At 45.2% G+C, this 24,573-nt stretch overlaps 1 long non-coding RNA gene across 1 annotated transcript in view; it reads right to left on the reverse strand.

The window, feature by feature from the left end:
- Positions 1-501: 501 nt before the first annotated feature.
- LOC144240107 (uncharacterized) overlaps positions 502-24,573 on the reverse strand; it is a 31,056-nt gene continuing 6,984 nt past the window's right edge. The window contains exons 3-4 of the long non-coding RNA XR_013337591.1: positions 1,294-1,509; positions 502-607 (exon numbers count right to left, since the gene is read on the reverse strand). This is a non-coding gene — a long non-coding RNA (uncharacterized LOC144240107). The remainder of the gene's footprint in view (positions 608-1,293; positions 1,510-24,573) is intronic.

Raw genomic sequence — 24,573 nt, forward strand, 5'->3', positions numbered from 1 at the left:
AAACCCCCGCCTTTCTTCCCCCTCGCCCTCAGGGAGGTTCTTGCTTCAGAGGGACGTGATGCGCCTCCTGGTCCGGGGTGGGCGGAGACCGCTGGACCGAGGATGAGACGGCCTTCCGGGAGGTGTACGAGGCCTTCCCTCTCCACCCCCACCCCCGACCACAGGGTCTCGGTGGAAGGGCCCCCACGGACTCCGCTCGTTCCCGACACAGTCACGGATGCTCGCCCACGCAGTGGAAGGAAAGCAGGGTACTGAAGAGAAGGCTGTGCCACAGGGCTGGGGGTCCTAGAGCAGGAAGGAGGCACTGCACCCGGCGACTTCAGAGACCAAAGACGCTCCCTCTCCCAGCTCCATCTTTCCTGCAAAACCCGGGCCCCTCTGACGGTGTCTTGGTTTCTCCTCTAGCTGGAGGTGACATTTAAGTCTGGTCCAAGAGAGAAACCTACAGCAGGCTTCGGGTAGAGAAAGAGAGACTGAATAGAAGGGACAGTGAACCCCAAATTCAGCTTTGCAAAATAGTTTAATGACCATTTCTGAAGCCTCCACGCCCACTCAGGATGGCCTGAGGTCACACCTAGTCCACAGTCAAGTTCGTGTCCACTGACACCTAGGAAGGAAGGGAGAGGGCTGGGTTAAGGTCTGGTGTGACAGCCAGGACTCCTGGATCACATGAGGCCTCCAGCTCAGATCCGAAGGCCCCAAACACACCCCACTTCTCCCAAGGAAAGACCGCCTGGACCTAGAGAGAAAGTAGTGACCAGGGTGGGGAAAGGATGGGATCTAGTTGGGCCTGGGTTTGGGGCATCGGGTTGGATGGCTGGGTCTCTTGCTGGGCTTGTAGGAGAAGGTGAAGAGGTCTTGATGTGGAGAGTGGAAGAGTTCTTAGGGCTGCGTCTTGATCTATAGACTAGAGTCCCAATGTCTCCAGAATCAGAATTTGTGGGCACAGAAAGATGGCTTCGTAGGTAGATTCCGCTGGACGAACGGGCATGGGGGTTTACAAGGACCAGCCCCTGGGTTTGGAAGTGGGTAGGCTGAAGGAAATAGATGTGCCTAGGATCTGTGAGCTGGGGCCTTCCTGGATGGTCCCAAAAGAGTTTCAGAGAAGTGGAACCTTGCCAAGTTGGCGGGCCTGGTTTGTTTGCAGGTGCTGTGGGTCTGCCAGAGTAAAATGGATCTTGACTTTGAGGAGCATGGCCTGGGCAGGGAGGGGCAGTATGAATTCTGCGGGAGCACACTGGTTAGCTCCGGGGGCGGGCTGGGGTCGTGCCTGGGTAGGTGGGCCACACTCACCCAGCTAGTAGGACTGCCATCTATCTTAGGGGTTCGATGATGGGCCCTGGACTCGGACCCGGAGCCGAGCAGACCCAGTGCAAAGTGCACGCTGTTGCTGTGCGTGGGGTGATGGGGGAGGTGGGTCTGAGTCCATTGCGTCCCGCAGCACTCCAGAGCTGCACGGTCAAGGCCACCACGTCCATGCAACACACGCCACAGTAGAGGGTGCTGCCCCTGTTTGGATACAACACAGTACAGAGACATGTGAGGCCTGTGGCTGGGGATATTCCTGTGACCCTAGCACCATGATCCTTCATCCAAATCTCCCAGGGCCCAGGGGACCCTGAACCCCAGAGCCTGAGTGCCCAAGCGCCCATCTTCAGAGACCCGCCCCTCCAGCTGGGGACCTGCAGTTTGCATTCTCATGTGCCCTGCTCACTGGTAGAACACAGCTTGGATGGGCGGCCTCTCTTCACAGACCAGGGCCAATGTTTCAGCTGGAGATACTCACCTTCGAAGTGGATGATCTCCCCGTGGCCACAGCACATGCCCACGAGTGTCCAGCGGTGAACAACAGCCTGAACAGGAAGGGGTCTCCCGGCTCAGGCTCCCTGCCCTCCAACTCCACGGCCTCCCAGTGCTGCCCCAGGAAAGCCTCAGAGAGGAAGAACTTAATGGTACGGACCCCCCCCTCCCCCGTCAGGGCCCGAGAGGAAGCAGGGACCAGACCTCTTTGCCCGGCAGGGGTGCTGGTTTCTTCCACTAGACAGCAGTGGGGACCTGGCTTGGGGTGAGGCTTCACTAACCCACACCTGCCTCCGTGTGCTGAGGAACGCCAGAGGCCTGGACATCGCGACGGACAAATCCTGCCCTGACCCACCACCAAGAAGCCCTGAGTTCCCAGCAACTGGGGCCTCCTCCTCATCCAGTGTTTTCTTCTCATCTTAAATTCCAGCCTCTCCATTCCACCCTTTTCCTCAAAGATCCCCCATCTTGCCAGTCCCTGGAGGCAACACCAGGGGCTGCATGTACCTGACTTGGGCAGAAGTCCTGAAGAAACAGAAATCTGGACCCTAGACCAAGGCTGAGTGGACCGAGTCCCCTCCCACAGCCCCGGCAGCAAATTCCCAAGGGGCAGCTGCTTGTTTGATGCTTACTACAATTCTGCAAGATGGGTACAAGTATCCCTGTTTTCAGGATAAGGAAACTGAGGCCCACGGAGGTTCTACACGCTGGAGTGCACACGGCGTAATGTGAGTGTTCCTGACTCTATGTGTCTGATCACCTTTGCCTCCCTTTCCTCCAGAAGGAAGTAAGAAACCCATTTAGTTGAGGTCTGTCCTATGTCCTGGGCGGGGAGTGCTCTGGGAACTTGGAAGGATGGTCTCCTGGCCCGTGGCTGAGACGAGGCCTCAGTGCCTGGAAAGGGGGCGGAAGTAGGGCGTGTTGAGCACCCAGCTGGCAGAGGACCTGGGAGAAAGAAGTGGACACCCCCTGGCCTGCCTCCCCGCTCTCCCCTCCCCAGGTCTCTGGGTATCTTTGTTGGAAGGGAGGGGCGTGACTCCAGCAGATCTGACGGGGAGGGGAAGGACTCCTATGCAAATGAGGAGCCGGGCTGCCCCAGGCTGCTTTAGGGAGTGGCGACCACCGGGTGGCTGTGTCCCTCCCATCCCCCAACACTTGGCTTCCTTCCTGGCTCCAGTCTGTCGTCTCCTCTGCTTATTCCTGGGTGAGTCCCATCTTCCCACACTGGGAGCTGTGGGGAAGACTCCGGTGACCAACTCATCCCAGTTTGCCTGGAACATTCCAGTTTTAAAACAATATCCGGTATCCAGGAAAACCTGGATTATGAGTCACCCTAGGTTCTGGTCTCTCCCGTTCCATCTCCCTGACTTCAGGAGACCACAGTCATGTGCACAGTCCTGTGGCCTTAGGTCATGCTCTCCCGCAATCCTCCCAGCAGGGAGGGCTTCCCTCTCCCCACTTTATCATTAGGCCAAGTAGCCGGCACAGCTGCATCCCGGCCCCTGTAGGGACAGCAGACATCCCACCTGGGGAGAAAACAAGACACGCCCAGGACTTCTGCTCCAGTTGTAAGGACCCAAGTCTAAACGTCTAAACCAAACTGACTCCATGACAGGCTTTAAGTTTCCCCTCTGAACTAGAAGGCCTAGGGGCACCTGGGTGGCTCAGTCGGTTAAGCGTCTGACTTCAGCTCAGGTCATGATCTCCCAGTTCATAGGTTCGAGCCCCGCGTCAGGCTCTGTGCTGACAGCTAGCTCGGAGTCTGGAGCCTGTTTCGGATTCTGTGTCTCCCTCTCTCTCTCCCCTGCTCACGCTGTCTGTCTCTCTCAGAAATAAATAAAACATAGAAAAAAATAAAAAAAAAACAAAACTAGAAGGCCTAAGTTCCAGCTTCCCCGAAACTATCAGGCAGTTACACGTTGCCCAAGGCAGGAGAAACCACCCTTGCAGCACCCAATCAGGAAAGGCCATCGACCACCCTCCACGTTACTGAGGGAGAGGCCTGGAGATAGAAACTATAGATGGGACCCTGTTACCTAATGTTAAAGTTAACCCGTTAGTCGCCGAACAAGACCCTAGGCTCGCTCTGTGATTGGTTGAATTTAAAGGTACTCTATATGTTGTCATTGGATCCCGCCAAAAGTAACGAATACTCTAGACAATGTGCATGGTTAAACCCGCTGTCAATAATGTTGAATAATTATGATTGGATCACTGTTCCCCTGCCACAACTTCTGTACCTCCCCCGTCACAAACCCCATAAAAACCCTACTCTGCCTTTGCTCGGGGCTCTCAGCACGATCCACTGTGTTGGTGAGGTCTGGGAGCCCGAGCTTAAGCCCGAATAAACGCCCTTTGCTTTTGCATACGTGACTCGGACTCCTTGGTGGTCTTGGGATTTTGGGGAGATCGCGATCTGGGCACAACACAGTTACCAGGGATGTGAAGCTCATCTAGGGAGAAAAAAACCCAAAACCCAGCTATCACCACCTGGTTGCGGAGGAAGGAGGGTCCTGGCCACTGCCCCTCCCACGGACCCCCCCAGGCTGTGCACCCTGCGTGTGCCCGGCGGCCTGTGCTGCAGTCCCGGGACTGGGAGGCCGAGTCCTGACCGAGCCACTTCTCTTTGTGGGACATCAAACATGCCACTTCCTCCCTGTGGGCCTCAACTTCCTCATCTGTGAACTTGGGACAATAAGCTCGGAAGGCTGGGCCTCACAGGACCATTGCGAGGCACAGAGCGCTCCTTGTGAGCTGGACAAGGAGAGCCGGGCAGTGTTTGCTTCTCTCTGGTCTGCTCCTGAGTGTGCAGAGGTCAGGCTGAGGGAAAGAGAGGTGGGGACAGTGCATCCTTCTCAGCGCAGAGGAGAAGAACAATGGGCCCTCAGGCCGGCTGCCTCCCTGTGACCCTTGCCCCTGAGCTCACCAGGCTGGAAAGTCCCTGGTGAGCAGGGCCCCCACCTGACTCTCCCTCTGTAAAGTTCCCCAGTGGTGGTGGTGGAAGGATGGGGACTTGGGCCGCCATCAGCGGGGCCCTGGAATTTGAGTCGGGGTCTGGATGAGGAGACGCCCCTTCAGATAGAGGCTCTGGGTCTATATGTGATGCTCCATCCATAAAAATAATAGTATCTATTGTCAAAAACCTGTGCTAAAGCACCATTTAGCCCTAATGACTGTCATGAAATAGTTGTTTTCGTTCCCATTTTACAGATAGGGGAACCAAGGCTTACAGGGATTGCCAAGGTTACAAGCTAGTAAGTGAAGAAACCAGGATTCAACCCTGGTTGACTAAGGTCTAGTGCCCTTGACCTTAACCACTGGACAGTACTACCTCTCTCACCTCTCTCGTGCTGCCAGCACATGCGTGTTCCCCCTCCCTCAGACCCCACCACAGGAAGTACTGACCCCCTGCGTGCTTCCTGACCTGGAGAAGTGGCCGCCCTTCCCTCTGGCTTTCACTGAGCCAAGCCACCATTTTCTCTGTAAGAGGAAGAGGAGCCAGGCCCTGGAGCTGGAGCAAGGGCCTGGGGCACGAAACAGCTCACTCAGTCTCTCTTGGCACCTTCCTGGCAATGCCACCTACCCCCTGGGAGCTTTCCTGGGGGCCTGGACGTTTCCTCCTTTCAGCCTGACTGAGGCTTCGGGGGACAGAATGAGGACACTGGCCTTGCAACTGGATATCGGCCTGCCACGCAGTCTCTCCGAGGCCCCTTTCTTTAGGACCTAAACCCAAACGGGTCCTGTCACTGAGCACAGACACTGGGGCCATCGTGGTGGCTCTGGGCTCTGGGGCTGTAGTCGAAACTGCCAGCCCCTCCCATCCCCCTTCAGTGTAGCACTTGACAGAGTTTCTCTGTGGGAAGCAAGGTTTGGGGGGGTCACTGCCTTCAGAACTGGCCATCTCAGAACAAGGGTTGGGGCTCCTGGTTGGGGCCGAGCAGGGCACACTCTGAGCCCCCAGCACACTCTGCTCTGGGGCGCTCTTCCCTCGCAAAGGCTTTGGCCACCCCCTCCCTCTTGGCACAGAGTGATCCCACCTGGATCCCAGCCCCCAACCCAAGCAGCTTACCCTGCAGGGGCACCCCACACCTCGCGGGCGCTCTCCTCTGTGGCCAGAGCAGGGTGGACAAGCTGTCTGTCCCTCGGGTAGAGACAGGAGCCAAGCAGGAACCTCGGCCAGTCTGCTGGCAGCTCTCCCTCCTGGCAACGCTGGGGGCAGGTGGCAGCCAATGACTGTGAGGCTGGAGTCTGGGGCGGGTTACTGGTGCCCTCATTCACCGTCTCTCTTCTTCCTAGTGCTCTGCCCCTCCCCCCACATCTAACCTGTACTTGTCTCCTCACTGGCCTCCAGGGTCCTCAAGTGCCCCATCCTCACCCTACTGTGGTCTAAGAAACTCTATATTCCCTTTAAATTAAGACCTGCTTTATCCACTAACATATGGTCTATTTTGGTGGATATACTACGTGCATTTCAAAAATATTTATGCTGCACATGTAGGTATAGTATTCTAGATAGATCCATTAGGTCAACATGGTTGATAATGCTGTTCAGATCACCTATGTCTTTACTGGCTCTATCAGTTGTTAAGAGAGGAACATTAAAACTTCCAACTATGATTGTGAGATGGTCTACTTCTCCCTTTAGCTCTGCTGAATTTTGCTCTGTGGATTTTGAAACTCTGTTACTAGATACATAAGCATTTTATGCTTGTGATGGCTTTCTGATGAGCTGACCTTGTATCATTATGAATGTCCTTCCTTATCTCTGTTTTTGTGTTGAAGTCTATTTCATCTGACATTATGCTAACCATCCTATTACTTTCAATCTATGTCTTTATATTTAAAGTACATCTCCTAGAGAGAATATAGGTGAGTCTTGTTTTATTCATTTTGGCAATCTTTGCCTTTAAATTAAATGGTCTCATCCATAGATATTTAAATAGTACTTGATATGGTTGGATTTAGGTCTACCATTTTTTAATTCTTTTGTTTTCTGTTCCTTTGTCCCTTTCCTGTCTTCTTTTAACATATTCAAGTATTTTTAAGAATTGCATTTTATCTATTAATAGCTCTACCTTTGTCTTATAATTTAGTAGTGTCTCTAGGTATTGCTATATGCCTACTTAACTTTTTACAAACTACTTAGAGATAATGTCAAAGAACTTCATATAAAATGTAGATTTGTAAACATATGAGTCCATATACCACTATCCCCTACTTTATTTTTTATGCTGTATTTGTATATAACTACATACTTTATAAGCCCCAAGGTAATAATTTTTGCTTTAAAGTGTCCTATCTTGGGGCGCCTGGGTGACTCAGTCAGTTAAGCGTCCAACTTTTGATATCGGCTCAGGTTATGATCTCAAACTGTAGTTTGAGATCTCTGCATTGAGAGCACACCGTGCACAGGTGCGTATTCTCTCAAAATAAATCAATAAACATTAAAAAAATAAAGTGTCCTATCTTTTAGAAAAAGAAGGCAAAACAGTCTTATATTTACTCAGATATTTACCATTTCTGATCTTCTTTATTCACTCACTCTTATTTATTTTACATTTATTTATTTTTGAGAGAGTGAAACAGAGTGCAAGCAGAGGAGGGGCAGAGAAAGGAAACACAGAATCTGAAGCAGGCTCCAGGCTCTGAGCAAACATTCAGCTCAGAACCCGATGAGGGGCTTGAACCCACGAACTGTGAGATCATGACCTGAGCTGAAGTCAGTGCTTAACCAACTGAGCCACCCACACGCCCCTCACTCATTCTTTTTTAAATTTAAACATATTGTTAAATATACAATGTTATATAAGTTTCAGGTGCACAATACGATGATTCAACAATTTTGCATCTTTCTTGATGCTCATCAAGTGACTAGATTCTTAATCCCCGTTATCTATTTCACCCATCCCTCCGTCCACCTCTTGTCTGGTAACCACCAGAATTGTTCTGTTTTTTGTTTGTCCTGTTCATTCATTCATGACAGTCTAAGGCTTTCTCTAATATCATCTTCATTAATCCTATTGGATACAAAATTCTGTATTAATGGGTTTTTCTTTCAGAACTTTAGATTTCCCCCACTACCGCCTGACCTTTATTGTCTTGGGTGAGAAGTCCATGAGAACTGAAATCATTGTTCTCCAGTATGTCATATGTTTGTCATCTTAGGCTGCTTTATTTTTTTTCTCTCTTTTTAGCAGTTTCATTGTGACGTACCTAAGAGTGGTTTTATTCATATTTACCTTCTTATGCTTCACTGAGATTTTGAATCTGAAATTTTTTGTCTACAAAATGTATACAAAATATACAAAGTGTGTGTGTGTGTGTGTGTGTGTGTGTACCATTTATTCATCATTTTTCTACCCTGTTTTCTCTCTCGTCTCCTTCTGGAGCTCCAACTAATGCCATTACTTGAATATTGATAGGTCATTTTTTTCAATATTTTTTTCTGTCTCTTGACTCTTGATATTTGGTTTCATTGACCCTTTCTTTGGATACAATTAGCTGTTAAACTCACTCACTGAATTTTTTATTTTATTTTCACTTCTTGAATTTGTTTTTTAAAATATTTTTTTCTGTATTAAGATTCCTCATTCATGTATTCATTAGAACTCTTTTCCTTAAACTCTTTTGTAGATATTTATAATAGCTGCTTCAAAGACACTCCCCCCTCCCCCCCCCCAGCACTGGGTGGTCTTAGTACTTACTGCCACTGTCTGACCTTTCTATTAACACTGAATTACATTTGCAGGGGGTGATGTCTAAGATTAAAAAAAATTCTATCATGGACATTGGGGATGATACATTATACAGATTCTGGATTCTTTTATCTTCTGCAGAATGTTGATTTTCATATTAGTAAGTCAAATTAATAGCTTGAACTTGGGGCACCTGGGTGGCTCAGTTGGTTTAATGTCTGACTTGGGCTCAGGTCATGATCATGGTTTGTTGAGTTCAAGCCCTGTGTTGGGCTCTGTGCTGACAATTCGGAGCCTGGAGCTGCTTCAGATTCTGTGTCTCCATCGCTCTCTGCCCCTCCCCTGTGCCTGCTCTCTCTCTCTCTCTCTCAAAATATAAATTATGTTAAATTAACATATAATGTTACACAATTTAAAACATATTTTTTTAAGGCTAAAATTAAAAAATAGCTTGAACTTGACCTTGTATTTATATAGTTTTGGTTCAACCTTCATTATGGTGAGTTTGTTTCCCCATTATTATTAAAAGAATTCCTTAGTCCTGGCACATATTTCTTCCAAGACATGGCCACTATGGGATTTCAGTGGACAGTCCAAGGCATTTACCAAGCTCCTTTGGGTTTATGAAAGTCAAACTACAAATTCTGTCTCTCTTGGGGCATGCAGCAGTTGAAATATCTGCCCTTTGCTTCCTGCCTTTGAGCTGTTGCTTTCCACTGACAAGGATTTGACGGATTTCATAGGCAGATTTAGGGGATTTCCTCTCAGCAGATTCCTCCTTTCCGGGGTTTTCTCTTTCGATATTTAGCTGCTCTGGCAGCACTGAACTTTATTCACTGATGTCTTTTCTAAAAAACTATAGTTGCCATATGTACTTTACATTCCCAGGACTTATTTTATAACTGGGAGTTTGTACCTTTTGACGACCTTCACCCATCTCCCACCCCCACGGCGCAATCCCCTTCCACCTGAAGCCAAGAAGTCTGTGGCTCTCTGCGTGAGTTCTAGCCCTCCCACACTGTGTGCACTATCCTAAGGGGGCGGCTTTGGAAAGAAGGATCTGACCAGTGCAGTTCACTTCTTTCAGGGATCAAATCTCGGGGTTCTATCGATTCTTAGTTACTCTCCAATTCCTCCAAATCATTTAAACGTTTTATTTTTTTAATTAACCTTCAGTAAAATTAACTTTGTGTATTTCTATGAATTTTAACACATGTATAGATTAATCACAATCAAGATGAAGAACAGTTTCATCATCCCCCCCAAACACGCTTTTTAATATATTAGTATGGGACAATTAATGAACCAAAATTCTTTTTTTAATTTTTTTAATATTTATTTCTAGGAGAGAGAGAGAGACAGCGTGAGCAGGGGAGGGTCAGAGAGAGAGGGAGTCACAGACTGAAACAGGCTCCAGGCTCTGGGCTGGCAGTCAGCACAGAGCCCGACGCGGGGCTCGAACCCACGAACCGCGAGATCATGACCTAAGCGAAAGTCGGATGGTTAACCGACTAAGCCACCCACGCGCCCCGTAATGAACCAAAATTCTTGACCCTTGGGACAATTAATGAACCAAAATTCATACATTATTATTAACTAAGGTCCATACTTCATTCAGATTTCCTTAGTTTTTGCGAAGATCCTTTTTCTGTTCCAGGATCCCTTCCCAGACACCATATGACATTTAGGCATCCTATCTCTTCAGGCTCTTATCACAATGGCTTCATTTTTTAAAATTTTTAAATTGATGTTTATTTTTGAGAAAGAGAGTGCAAGCAGGGGAAGGGCAGAGAGAGAGAGAGAGAGAGAGGAGAGAGGGAGACATAGAATGTGAAGCAGGCTCCAAGCTGTCAGCACAGCACCCGCCGCAGGGCTCAAACCCATGAACCATGAGATCATGATCTGAGCTAAAGGCGGATGCTTAACCGAATGAGCCACCCAGATGCCCTGATCACAGTGGCTTTAAAATGCATTTCCTTAATACGGTGAACATGTTTTCACGTGCACACTTTTCACCTATATAATCTCTTCGGTGAAGTTCACCATTTTAAAGTGTACAATATAGGTTTTAGACTGCTCATAAATATGAGCAATGATCACCACTATCTAACTGCTGAACATTTTCATCACCCTCAAAAATCACCCCATATCCATGAAGCAGTCACTCCTGATTCCCCTCTACCCCCCAGCTCCTAATAACCACCCGTTTGTCTCTATGGATTTGCTTATTCTGGACAATTTCATATGAATGAAATTACATAATTTGTGACCTTTTGTGTCTGGCTTCTTTCACTTAGCGTGTTTTCAAGATTTCATCCATGTGTACATACCATTTGTTTTTATGACTGTCATTTGTTTTTATGGTCAATATTGCATTGTATGAATATACCATATTTTGTTTATCCATGTATCAGTTGATGGGCATTTGGGTTGTTCCCACTGTTGGGAGTATTATGAGTAATTCTGTTATGAATATTCATGTACTGGTTTTTGTTGGAACATATGTTTTCAGTTCTCTTGGATCTATATCTAGGAGTGAATTGCTGGGTCATATGATAATTCAATGTTTTGAGGAAACATCCAACTATTTTCCAAAGCAAATGCACCATGTTACATCCCTATCAGCAATATTCCAGTTTCTCCACATTCTCACTAACACTGGCCTTCTGCCTTTTTTCATTACAGCAATCCTAGTAGGTGTGAAGTATCTAATTGTGGTTTTGATGTGCCTCTAATGAGGAATGATGCTGAGCATCTTTTCATGTGCTTATTGGCCATTTGTAGATCTTAGTTGGAGAGTCTATTCAATACCTCGACCCACTTTTAATTAGGTTTTTATTTTTAGGTTGTAAGAATTCTTAATACGTTCTGGCTACTAGACCTTTATCAAATTGTAGTCTATAAATATTTTCTCCTACTCTGTGTATTGTCTTTTCACTCTATATATTGACACATAAAAGGTTTTCACTTTGCTATAGCTCAATTGATCTATTTTTTATTGTGTTGCTTGTGCTTTTGATGTCATATCTAAGAAACTATTGCACGATACAAAGTCACAAAGATTTACGCCTATGTTTTAAGAGTTTTCTAATGTAAGCTCTTACAGTTAGGCCTTTTATTCACTTTAATTTTTGTATATGGTATAAGGCAGGAATCTAACTTCATTTTTTGCAGGCAGATTTCCAGTTTTCCCAGCACTATCTGTGGAAATCGTCTTTTCCCCATTGAGTGATCTTGGGACTTTTGTGGACAATCAATTGGTCAGTTTATGAGTTTACTTCAGGACTCTCAATTCTGTCCCACTGATCTACATGTTTATCCTTATGCTAATAACCACACTACCTGGATTGCTGTAGATTTGTAGTATGTTTGAAATAGGGAAAGGTGAGTCCTCCACCTTTCATCTTTTTAAAGACTGTTATGGCTACTTAGGGTCCCTTGCAATTCCATATTTTAGAATTTTAGAATCCACTTGTCCATTTTTCTAAAGTTTATTTGAGAGAGACAGAAAGTGAGAGAGAGAGGCAGGTGGAGAGAGAATCCCAAACAGGCTCTGCACTGTCAGCATGGAGCCTGACTTGGGGCTCAAACTCACAAAACTGTGAGATTATAACCCAGGCCAATATCAAGAGTCAGATGCTCAACTGATCTGGCAACCTGGGCATCTCCACTTGTCCATTTCTTTAAAAAACAAACAAACAAACAAACAAACAAAACCCAAGGAGCTGGGATTTTGCCTGGGATTGTGTTGAACTTTTAGATAAATTTGGGGAGTACTGCCATCTTAATATTGTCTTCCAATCCATGAAAATGGGATGTCTTTCTATTTATTTCGGTCTTCCTTAATTTCTTTCAACAGTATTTTGTGGTTTTCAGTGTACAATCCTGTACTTCTCTGTAAAAAAGAATTCCTAAGTATTCTTTTAGATACTACTGTAAATGAAACTTTTTTAAATTTCATTTTCAAACTGTTCATTGTTAGTGCAGAGAAATACAAATGATTTTTGTACATTAATCTTATATCCTGAAGCCTTGCTGAGTTTGCTTATTATAGGGTGTGTGTGTGTGTGTGTGTTCTTTAGAATTTCCTATATATAGGGGCGCCTGGGTGGCTTAGTCGTTAAGTGTCCGACTTTCGCTTGGGTCATGATCTCGCGGTTCGTGGGTTTGAGCCCCACGTCGGGCTCTGTGCTGACTGCCAGCTCAGAGCCTGGAGCCTGTTTCAGTCTGTGACTCCCTCTTTCTGCTCACGCTGTCTCTCTCTCTCTCCTAGAAATAAATAAAACATTAAAAAAAAAAAAGAATTTCCTATATATAAATCATGTCCATTTTTTTTTTTTAAAGTAGGCTTCACACCCACCATGGAGCCCAATGCGGGTCTTGAACTCACAACCCTGAGATCAAGACCGGAGCTGAGATCAATTGTCAGACGTGTAACCAACTGAGCCACCAGGCACCCCATACCATCTTTACATAGAGGCATTTTATTTTTTCCTTTCTAATCTAGATGCCTTTATCTTTTCTTTTACAGTTGCCCTGCCTGGACTCTCCAGTATGGCAAGAACAAACACCCCTGTTTTATTCACAATCTTACAAGGAAAGCTTTTAGTCCTTCATCATTAAGTATGATGTTAGCTGTGGATATGGTTTTTGTATGTGTGTGTGGTAAAACATACATAACACAGAATTTGCCATTTAAAATATTTTTTTTAAATGTTTATTTATTTTGAGAGAGAGAGAGAGAGAGAGAGAGAGAGAATCTCAAGCAGGCTCTATGCTGTCAGTGCAGAGCCCAATGTAGGGCTTTGAACTCATTAACTTTGAGATCATGACCTGAGCTGAAAAAAAAAGTCGGATGCTTAACAAATTGAGCCACCCAGACACCACACCATTTTAACCATTTTAAAGCGTATAGGCCAGTGGCATTCAGTACATTCATACTGTTACGCAACCATCACCATCACTCTTCCCAGAACATTGTCAGCATCCCAACCAGAAATAACGAACAATCTTTGTCATAGTCCCCACCTCACTTTGTGAGGCCATTATAAAAAGCAAACAATCCAATAACAATAGTAACAACAACAAACCTTATAGGCCAATCTTTCTTGCGAACATAGATGCAGAAACTGTCTTCTAAAATATTATTAGAGGTAGTGTATTAAAAATCGTGATCAGTTTGGGTTTATTCTGAAAAGTCAAGCATGGATGAAAACAGAAAAGCTATTAGAAGAAATCACTGCACTATCAGATTAACAAAAAGCCATATATTAAATCACATTAAGTACATAAAAACACTGACTAAAGATTAACATCTATGATAACAGATTTTAAGCAAGCTGGAAATGGAAAAGTACTTCCTTAGTAAAGGTTATCATGGCAAATGCATTTACTAGCAAAGTGTCAGAGCTTCTCATGAGCTGAATTGTGTCCCACAAAAATTAAGATGTTGAAGTTCTATCCAGTATCTCAGAACATGACCTTAATTGGAAATGGGGTCATTGCAGATGTAATTAGTTAATATGAGGCCATTAGGGTGAGTCCTAATCCAATATTACTGGTGTCCTTACAAAAAGAGGAAATGTGGACAGAGAGGCAGACACACACACACACAGTGAGAATGTCATGTGAACATGAAGGCAGAAGTCAGTGTGAGGTATTTACAGCCTAGTAACACCAAAGGTTGTCAGTAAAGCACCAGGGCTACAGGAGAGGCATGGAACAGATTTCCCCTCACAGTCTCAGAAGGAACCAGTCCTGCTGACACTTGGGTCTTGAACCCCCAGCATCCAGAAATGTGAGACAATAAATTCCTATTATTTAAACCAACCAATGTGTGCTAGTTGGTCACAGCAGCCTAGCGAATTAATACAGCTTCTTTTCAAAATCAGAACAAAATAAGGATGTTTGCTATCACTGCTCCTATTCAACACTGTACTGAAGAGGTTAGTGTAAGGGAGGAAAAAATTCTCCTCTACCATCTTAGGGTCACTGGCTGGACCTAAGAATTAAAACTGACATAAAAAAGATTAGCGGGGTCGGGGGGGGCGCCTGGCTGGCTCAGTTGGTTAAGTGTCCTACATGGGCTCAGGTCATGATCTCACAATTCATGGGTTCGAGCCCCACGTCAGGCTCTGGGCTGACAGCTCGGAGCCTGGAGCCTGCTTCAGATTCTGTGTCTCCCTCTCTCTCTCACCCTCACCTGCTCACTCTCTGTCTCTCTCTCTAATAAAGACATAAAATTTTTTTTTAATTTAAAAAAAATTTAAAAAAAGATTAGCAGGAGAAAAGCATAAAAATGTTATTACATGTTTACATGTACATGGGGGCCTTCAGAAAACAATGAAGACCTGAAAAAGTGACCAGTGAGAGAAGCTTTTATGCCTTTTAGACACAGAAATACTAAATTTGTCAAGAATTGACAAGACAAAGGGATTTGGGCTAAGTGTCGTAATCGGTAAACGTGAGATCATAGGACACACTGGTCCCTGTCCCTGGCTCTTGCCATAGCACTCCTAAAGTCCTTTAGTGGATTCCTAGGTGGTAAGAGCACTACAAGCATTTTCTTTGGATATTTGGCCTTTGACCTTGGTTCCTAAACCCCTTGGATCCCTTCATAGGTGACAGCAATGTCTTTTATTCTAATGAGGTGACTCTTGGTGGCCTTCTGGAGGGGGACTGGCTACCCAAAAGACCAGGATATGGTTAAAAGCTTGGACTTTTCAGTCCCATCTCTCATTCTCCACAGAGAGGAAAGGGCTTAAAAATCGAGTTATTTATATATATAACTTACTTTTATTTAAAATATGTATATTTAGGGGCACCTGGGTGGCTCAATAGGTTAAGTATCTGCCTCTTGATTTCGGCTCAGGTCATGATCTCACAGTTCGTAGGATCAAGCACAGAGCCTGTCTGGGATTCTCTCTCCCTCCCTCTGCCCCTCTCCCGCTTGTTCTCTCTCCCTCTCTCAAAATAAATAAACTTAAAAAATATATAAATATATTATACATAATTTATATAATATATATGTATATATATTATACATAATTTATATATTTATGCATAGTCTATATAGTTATAATACTTTATAGCAAATTATTATTACTTACATAAATCATCATACTAGATACATTCAATCCTAGGTGTCTGGCATTATATAAACTTAGCATTTGTAATTACCTCACAGGTAGACTGGAAGAAGCCTTAGACACTATGAAGAGAATATGATCTATCTCATAGTCCCCTAAGGAACTACTGGGATAGGAATTTGGTAATTAAATAAGTTCTAGAGAATTACTAGTGGCCAGTGTGAAAGATAATGGAAACTGGAAAGGCAGGCTTTGGGGGTGGCTGGATGGGGGCAAATGAATTAAGAGATGAATGCGTTAACTAAGGCCACCACAGGCACAATAAAAAGACAGGGACATGAAGGAGAGATTGAGGTGACTGACATTTGAGAATCCTTGTAACTGGGTTGTACCCAGACATCCTTTCAAATCTCCCTTCCTAATCAAAGTAGGTTAAGGGTTAAAGTTTCTTCTACTCTAGTTCTTTATTCACGTCCACGGGTAAATAGCTAGAACATTAACTTACTTGATCCTTTCTAAGTGAGTACAGACAAGCATTTTAGAATTACTTTAAAGGGTCTCTTTCAAACGGGCAACCTCCTACACTGTTGGTGGGAATGTAAACGGGTGCAGCCCCTATGGAAAACAGTGTGAAGGTTCCTCAAAAAATTAACAACAGAACTCCCCTATGACCCAGCAATAGCACTGCTAGGAATTTACCCAAGGGATATAGGAGTGCTGATGCATAGGGGCCCATGGACCCCAATGTTCATAGCAGCACTCTCAACAATAGCCAAAACATGGAAAGAGCCTAAGTGTCCATCAACTGATGAATGGATCAAGAAGATGTGGTTCATCTATACCATGGACTACTACATGGCAATGAGAAAGTATGAAATCTGGCCACGTGCAGCAACATGGATGGACCTTGAGGGTGTTATGCTGAGCGAAATAAGTCAGGCAGAGAAGGACAGACACCATATGTCTGCACGTATAGGAGGATTAGGAGGAAGTTAACAGAGGACCGTGGGGGAGAAGAAGAGGAGAAATAGTTGGGGAGAGGGAGGGAGGCAAACCATGAGAGACTCTAGAATGCCGAGAACAAACTGAGGGCTGATGGGGGTGGGAAGAAGGGGAAGGGGGGTGATGGGCATGGAGAGGGCACTTGTAGGGATGAACACTGGGTGTTATATGTAACCAACTTGACAATAAACTATTAAAAAAAATTAAATAAAAAAAAAGAGTCTCTTTCAAGGTTCAAAGGGCACAGCCAGAATCAAACGCCAAATGTTCCGACAGTTGAACCTCAAGAACAACAACACACAGCAACTACAGTCCACTTGGCTGATCGGGCTGTTGAGAGAGCAGCACATATACCTTCATGAGGTTTCAGTCCTGGCTTGTTATGGATAAAGCTTCATTTCTCATCTCTATCTGGGATCATTCCAAGAAAAGACATTTAGAGGCCTTCAAATCAGGAAGATTATCATCAGAAGCTTCCTCAATAGTCAGGTGGGATTTCTTTTTTTAAATTGTGAGAGGGTGGGACAGAGAGAATCCATGAGGGGAGGAGAGGGGGAGAGGGAGAGAAAGAATCCTAAGAAGATTCCATGATCAGTGTGGAGTCTGACTCAGGGCTCGATTCCACAACCCTGGGACCATGACCTGAGTTGAAATCAAGAGTTGGACGCTCAACTGACTGAGCCACCCAGGTGCCCTGGTTGGGACTACTTTCACAGCATCCAAACAAAACTGCGGTTTGTTTTTACCAAGCACTCCTTCTCCTAGCCTAGAAGCAGAGGATGTGTCTACCCCCTTCACTTGATCGGGTCACTCTCCTCGCCCCACAGTTGCGTCCCGCCTCCAGCGGAACACCCCGAACACCCCACTGCCCAGCCAGGGAACAGACTAAACCAAGTAAGAACCATGTTTCCTGTAAAACAGTGTTAGATCACAGGTAACTGCCATCACCTGGACTTTTCAAAAGACATGGAGTTTTTATCTGTATGTAAGTAACCATGAACCTATGTGTGTCTGAATAGTCTGATTCATCTGTGTTGAACTTGGGAAAACCTTTAGGGGCTTCCGTGGAGGTCCTGCATTTCTTTTTAAATGCGGCTCTGAGGCCTCAGGAGCATAGAGAACTCCCTACCGTCCTGGATCTTATCTGCACGCGTTATGAGAGCATCCGAATGCTACAATTTTGAATGTTTGGGATTTGAGTGCAGAGAGGGATCCTGAGTCGGAGAGGTATAGTTTATATTTGTGTAAGTTTGTCTCCTCTTCTTAAAATTTTTTTTAACGTTTTATTTACTTCTGAGAGAGAGAGGCAGTGTGAGCAGGGGAGGGTCAGAGATAGAGGAAGACGCAGAATCCGAAGCAGGCTTCAGGCTCTGAGCTGGCTGTCAGCACAGAGCCCGATGCGGGACTCGAACCCACAAACTGTGAGATCATGACCTCAGCCGAAGTCGGACACTCAACCGACTGACCCACCCAGGCGCCCCAGTTTGTCTCCTCTTCTTAAAGCCCATTAACTATTTGTTACCACCTGGCTTTACTGGCCCATCTCCTGGAGGGAGGAACAGACAGAGGGGATTGGCCACTGCCATCTCCAGAGGACACGGTCAGCATGACACGTGACCACCTTTTCCCTGGAGACATTCTCCAGAGGCAAAGCCGGGCCTTACCTGAGCACGCAGAGGTTCTGCTCTGGGCGGTTCAGAGCCTCATGCAACTGCCACCCCATCAGGCTCCCAGCTACTCTGGGCCACCTTTATATTTGTCAGATTTTTGTTTGTGGTTAAGAACAGAGGTAAACTTGTCACAACAATCAGAAGTGAAAAACGTCCCTCAAACATTCAGTGGAGACACATAGGTGAGGAATGACCCGAACTAAAGTTTTGAAAGTATCAAAAAAACCATATGTGAACCTGAAATTGAGAACCCTGTGAAAATCTTAAAAAAGACAAACCTAGGATAAATAAAGCTTATAGTACACATACACTATTTGCACCTAAGAAATAGTTTAAGAGGCACCTGGGTGGCTCAGTTGGCTTACCATCTGACTTCGGCTCAGGTCATGATCTCATGGCTCCTGAGTTTGAGCCCCACATCAGGTTCTGTGCTGACAGTTCAGAGCCTGGAGCCTGCTTTGGATTCTGTGTCTCCCTCTCTCTGCCCCTCCCCTGCTCACGCTCCATCTCTTTCCCTCCCTCTAGAAAATAAATGTTAAAAGAAAAAAAGAAAAAAATAGTTTAAGTGGAAAATTTGCCTCTAACCCTATTTGGTACACAACTCACAACTCCACCTGTTTTGTGAACACTGTCAGACACCAAAATGTGTACAGAGGAGGAAAGGGCCTAGAGTGGCGAAGGGACTCTTGAAGAATAAGGCGGTAGGACTTATCCGACCAGATACCAAGCCTTACTCCAAAGCTACAGTAATGAAGACTGTGTGCTACTGGTCCCAGATGAAACAGGATGACTAACAGAACACACTGGGGGTCCCCAGAAACATTGGAGAACCGATTATTTAAAAATTTTATCTGAGCCTGGGGGGCTCAGTCGGTTAAGCATCTTACTTCTGCTCAGGTCATGATCTCACGGTTTTTGAGTTTGAGCCCCCGTATGGGGCTCTGCTGACAGCGCACAGCCCACTTCAGGTCCCCTGTCGCCCCCTCTCTGTGCCCCTCCCCTGCTCTCTCTCAAAAATAAACAAACATTAAAAAACCTATCACTTGGAGTGAAAAGGAGATTATGTGTCCATTTCATGGTCACAGAAACAAGTTAGATAAAACAGTGAAAAAAGAGCAAGGAAAACATTTGGCTTTCACCACTACTTATACACCGGGTTCATGAAGGGGTGCGTACCACTAACAAACTGGTAGCTGATGTCACAGAATGACTTTCTAGATGTTTTTGCTCAGTTAGGGAGGTGATACCACAGGATGCAAGGATCCATACCTTATTCCAAGCAGAAATCTAGAAATAAACTGTTTCAATTTGGAGCGTCCTATGAACTTAGCTCTTTCTAAAAAATGACATTTAGTTTTGTTTCAGAAAAGATACACATGTAGCTGCCATTGCCGGTGCTCTTCCATTTCTTCAAGTAGATCTAGGTTCCCATTTGGTGCTGTTTTCCTTGTGCCTGAATGACTTCCTTGGGTATTTCTTGTGGGAGGGTAGCTGCTGCTCCGTCTTTAGTGTGTCTGAGTAAGTCTTGGGGCATCTGGGTGGCTCAGCTGGTTCAGGGTCCAACTCTTGATTTCAGTTCAGGTCATGATCCCAGGATTGTGAGACCGAGCCCCACGTCTGCCTGTATGCTGACAGCACAGAGTCTGCTTAAGATTCTCTCATTCTCATTCTCTCTCTCTCTCTCTCCTCCCTCTCCCCCTCCCTCCCTCCCTCTGCCCTTCTCCCCTGATCACATGTGCACTCTAAAATTAAAAAAAAAGTTTTAAAAGTCTTTATTTCACTTTTGTTTTTGAAATAAGGTATAGAATTGGTACAGAAGTCTAGCTTGGCTATTTTCTTTTGTTCTTCTATATGTAATATCTCCTCCTACCCGCAGCCCCCCACCCCGATTGCTTTTGGGCGAGGAAGGCACTCACAGAGGACTATACGGGAGAATCGCTTCCGGGTACGCGGCCCTTCCACGTGCCCGAGCGAGAAGGGACTTCCTACGGCTTCGCTGGAAACCGCCCGCCTGGAGCAGCTCAGTCCCGTTTCTTCAAGGAACCATCCTCCCGCTGTTTAGGCTCATTCTGTGTAGGTTTAGTTTAGTGGCGGCTGCAGCGAACCCGGTCACTGTGCGTCAACCAGCGCACGGGTCCTCTGCCCCACCCTTCAGGGACCCTTTCCTACCCAGCCCACTGCCGCTCTCCGCTTTCCGCTCTCAGTCCACAGCCTCCTGGAGACATTCTTGGGGGAGACAGACTCCACGCCTGACAAGTTCGCACTTGCCAAACTTCCAGGCCAGTGTTTACTCTGGTGAATCTCCTCCTAAGTTCCCAGCTCACGACCACCACGGGGAAAACAATCAGTCCGGCAGTCCGGGAGGTAGTGAAGAATCCTGGTGAACATCTCAGGCAGCAGGGGGAAGGGGGAGCCCCGAGAGTCTCTGATCAACAGTCTTTATAACACGTGTTTGTATGTTGCAGTTTTACAGCCTGTGTTTAAAATCACCCAACTCCCTGTTATAAGTAAAAGATCATCTAGTCACCCAAAGTTCCAGATTTTCCTTCCAGAGGAAATGACTTTAACCAGAAAATTGAAATATTGCAAATCTCTTCTCCCTTCTATTTATATTCATTTAGTCTAGAATTTTCACACCTGTCTTGACAAACTTTAATTGAAATCAACTTCTCAAAATAAAATCCCCTCTAAAAACTGTAAACCTTAAGCTTATTAGCCTAAAAATGGCTGGACCTTAAACTTTGGTGGACAAGCCATATGTTCTCTTGGGCTCTGGTTTGACTGGTCAGACTGGCATCCCTGGCCACACATAGTGGATACTGCCAACACTCTTTCGGAGATCATGTGGCTTTGTCGAATATTATATGGCTATTAAAAAGAAACTTTTTTATGTTTATTTATTTATTTATTTTTTTATTTCTAGGAGAGAGAGAGAGAGACAGCATGAGCAGGGNTATGTGGATATTTTAAATGGAAATATTAAAATGAGTCACTGAAGTAATATTAAGTAAATAAACAAGAGTATGAAACTGTTCACATACAGAATAAATGAATAAACCTTAAAATAGTTGGTATTAATCTAATGAAGTTGTGGGTTGAAATATTTTAATTCTTTTCAACGTACCCTAGTACTGATTTAGTAACCAAAAAAAAAAAGGAATTTTACACAAAAAGAAAACTCTTAAGAATCAGGGGGACAAAACTCCACTAGACAAAAACGAGTCATTCAGAACTGAACCTTTTCTAAGCAGATACTCTCATCCATTAACAGAATCCCTACATTCTAAGTGGCATAGAGAAGGAACCCTGAACAGCACAGACTGCACCGTACCCTGCATTTTATAGTCAGAGTGACTCAAAGCTTCACACAGGGGCCTCATTCCATAATCTTCCACAAAAGGAGCAGTCAAATTCTGGTGGATCAAGTTCTTATTCCTCGGGAAAACACTTACTAGTTTGCGGCTACTGTTTTCCAATGAGGAACAGTCTAGAAGGCAAACACGGACACAAGAAAAGCATGGAGGTCAGTCACCGTGTGTTCTGTACTTCCAACCTGCATTCCAAACACGCCGCATGCCTGATCATCGTTTACTCCCATTTAATTTCTCACCTAGGACTCCAGGCCCCTTGCTCAGTGATAACAAAACTGTATGGTTTTGGGTTTTTTTTTTTTACATTTTTTTAAAGATGATTTTGTGATTTAGGAAATTCTGTGTTTTTTTTTTTTTTAACATTTACTCATTTTTGAAAGAGAGCGAGCGAGCAAGCGAGTGAGAGCAAGAGAGGGGTAAGGAGCAGAGAGAGAGGGAGACAAAGAATCCAAAGCAGGCTCCGGGCTCTGTGCTGACAGCACAGAGCCCGACGCGGAGCTCAAACTCAGGAACTGCAAGATCATGACCTGAGCCGAAGTCGGACACTTAACTGAGCCACCCAGGTGCCCCACAAACTGTATGTTTCAATCAGCTCAGGCCACTCTAACAAAAAACCAGTGAGTTGTTGGCTCAAATGACAGACATTTAATTCTTATAGTTCTAGAGTCTGTAAGTTTTGAGATCAGAGTGCCAGCGCGGAGTTCTGCTGGACAGTCCTCCGGGCTTGCGGACACCTTCCTTCTTGCAGTCTCCTCACTGGGTGCAGAGGCCTCTGGTGTCTTCTTATAAAGGCACTAATCTCATCATAAGGTCCCCACCCTCCTGACCTTCTTTAAACCAGCTATCTCCCAGGGAATCTGGGAGGCTGGGTCAGTTAAGCATCAGACCATGGCTCAGGTCATGATCTCACAGTTTGTGGATTTGAGCCCCGTGTCCAGCTCTGTGCTGACAGCTCAGAGCCTAGAGCCTGCTTTGGATTCTGTCTCCCCCTCTCTCTGCCCCTCCCCCACTTACACTATCTCTGTCTCTCTCTCAAAAAATGAATAAACAGTGCTCACTTCAGCAGCACATATACTAAAAACTGAATAAACATTAAAAAAAAAAATTTAAACCACTATCTCCCAAAGGTCCCATCTCTGAATACTATCATCACATTTAAGGTTAGGACTTGAGCATGTAAGGTTTTTTTGTTTGTTTGTTTGTTTTTTAATGTTTTATTTATTTCCGAGAGAGACAGTGTGAGCAGGGGAGGGTCAGAGAGAGAGGGAGACACAGAATCCGAAGCAGGCTCCAGGCTCTGAGCTGTCAGCACAGAGCCCGATGTGGGGCTCAAACTCATGAACCGTGAGATCATGACCTGAGCTGAAGTCGGGACGCTCAACTGACTGAGCCACCCAGGCGCCCCTGTTTTTTTTTTAACATATAAATTTTTTATAGAGAAAGTGAATCACTATGCTGTACACCTATAACCAATGTTAACATTGTTAACTATACTAAGAAAAAAAACTCATCAAAAATAAACATTTAAAGGGAACAAACAAGCAACATACACATTTTTGGGGGTGAGGGCACAATTCAGTCCACAGCATCATACCTCCTCAAGAGTGTCCCTTCTTATAAGAGTAATGATGCAGTAATCAACATCATTCCAGAGCTTGTTCTGGGCCTCACTATGTCACATGTAGGGGAGGGAACTGGGTGTAGCTCATTAGCCAGACTAGGGTTACAGCAAGTAAGCTGTCGTGGCGCGAAGATTTTCGCCCCGGCAGCCGAACTGTAAAGCTCAAACTCCTAATTCTCTCCCTATTCTGCCTTAACTAATGGAAAAATAATTTTGAGATCTGAACTGAATTCAGGAATTTACTATTTTAGTTATCTCACTTTCGAAGTGGATAGAGAAGGGCTCCAAATATCAAAATGATTCTTTTGAGAACTACTCATGAGAAAATAAACCAGACAGGGGCACAGAAGTGTCTGACTTCAGCTCAGGTCATGAACTCATGCTTCGTGAGTTCGAGCCCCACATCAGGCTCTGTGCTGGCAGCTCAGAGCCTGGACCCTGCTTCGGATTCTGTGTCTCCCTCTCTCTCTGTTCCTTCCCAGCTCACACTCGCTCGCTCGCTCTCTCTCAAAATTAAAGATTTAAAAAAAGAAAGAATCCAGACCAAAAAAAAAAAAAAAAAAAAGGCAGGCAACAGGGAGCAAAGGGCAAAATACCTCCGCCTTGGGGAGGATGCAAATTGCAGTGTGAAAGGGGGGACTCTCTGAATGCCAACCAGCTGGGACACAGGGCACAGAAAGTAAATGGAAGTGATGGCCTATCAAACTGGCTAAGCAGGAAACGACGAATGACGGATCTATCACTGCCAGGGTCTAGTGAGGCCCTGGGGAATGAGCACGGTCGGACACGGGGTGAATATTCATCTGCATTCCTTCTGGAGAGGAAATTTGAAAATATGTGTTTAAAGCTTCTTGTGGGTGTTCTCTTCCCCAAATAAACGTGGGTACTTAAAAAAGTCAAGACGTACACAAAAGTTTATGTGTAAGAGCAGTCATGGTTACTGCTTCAAAATCAATTTATATGTATTCTGGTACATTAAAACATGCTATTTTTTACAAAGTTGAGAAAATACAAAGATGTTTAAAGAAATAGAAACAAAGAACTTTGGAGATTACCTCTCAGATTTAACCACTGTTATAGTGGCTCTCCTCTTGGTCATGTATATGTATCTATATTGTCTCACTTGTTGCTTTGTAACTTATTTTCATTCATTCATTCATTTTTAATGTTTATTTCTAGAGAGAGCGTGTGTATGCACGCACACATGAGCAGGGGAGGCGGGGAGAGAGAGAGAGAGAGAGAGAGAGAGAGAGAGAGAGAGAGAGAGAGAATGAATCTCAAACAGGCTCCACACTGGTGGTGCAGAGCTTGATGTGGGGCTTGATC

The sequence above is a fragment of the Crocuta crocuta genome, unplaced genomic scaffold (assembly GCF_008692635.1).
Source record: "Crocuta crocuta isolate KB4526 unplaced genomic scaffold, BGI_CrCroc_1.0 scaffold7, whole genome shotgun sequence".
NCBI lineage: Eukaryota > Metazoa > Chordata > Mammalia > Carnivora > Hyaenidae > Crocuta > Crocuta crocuta.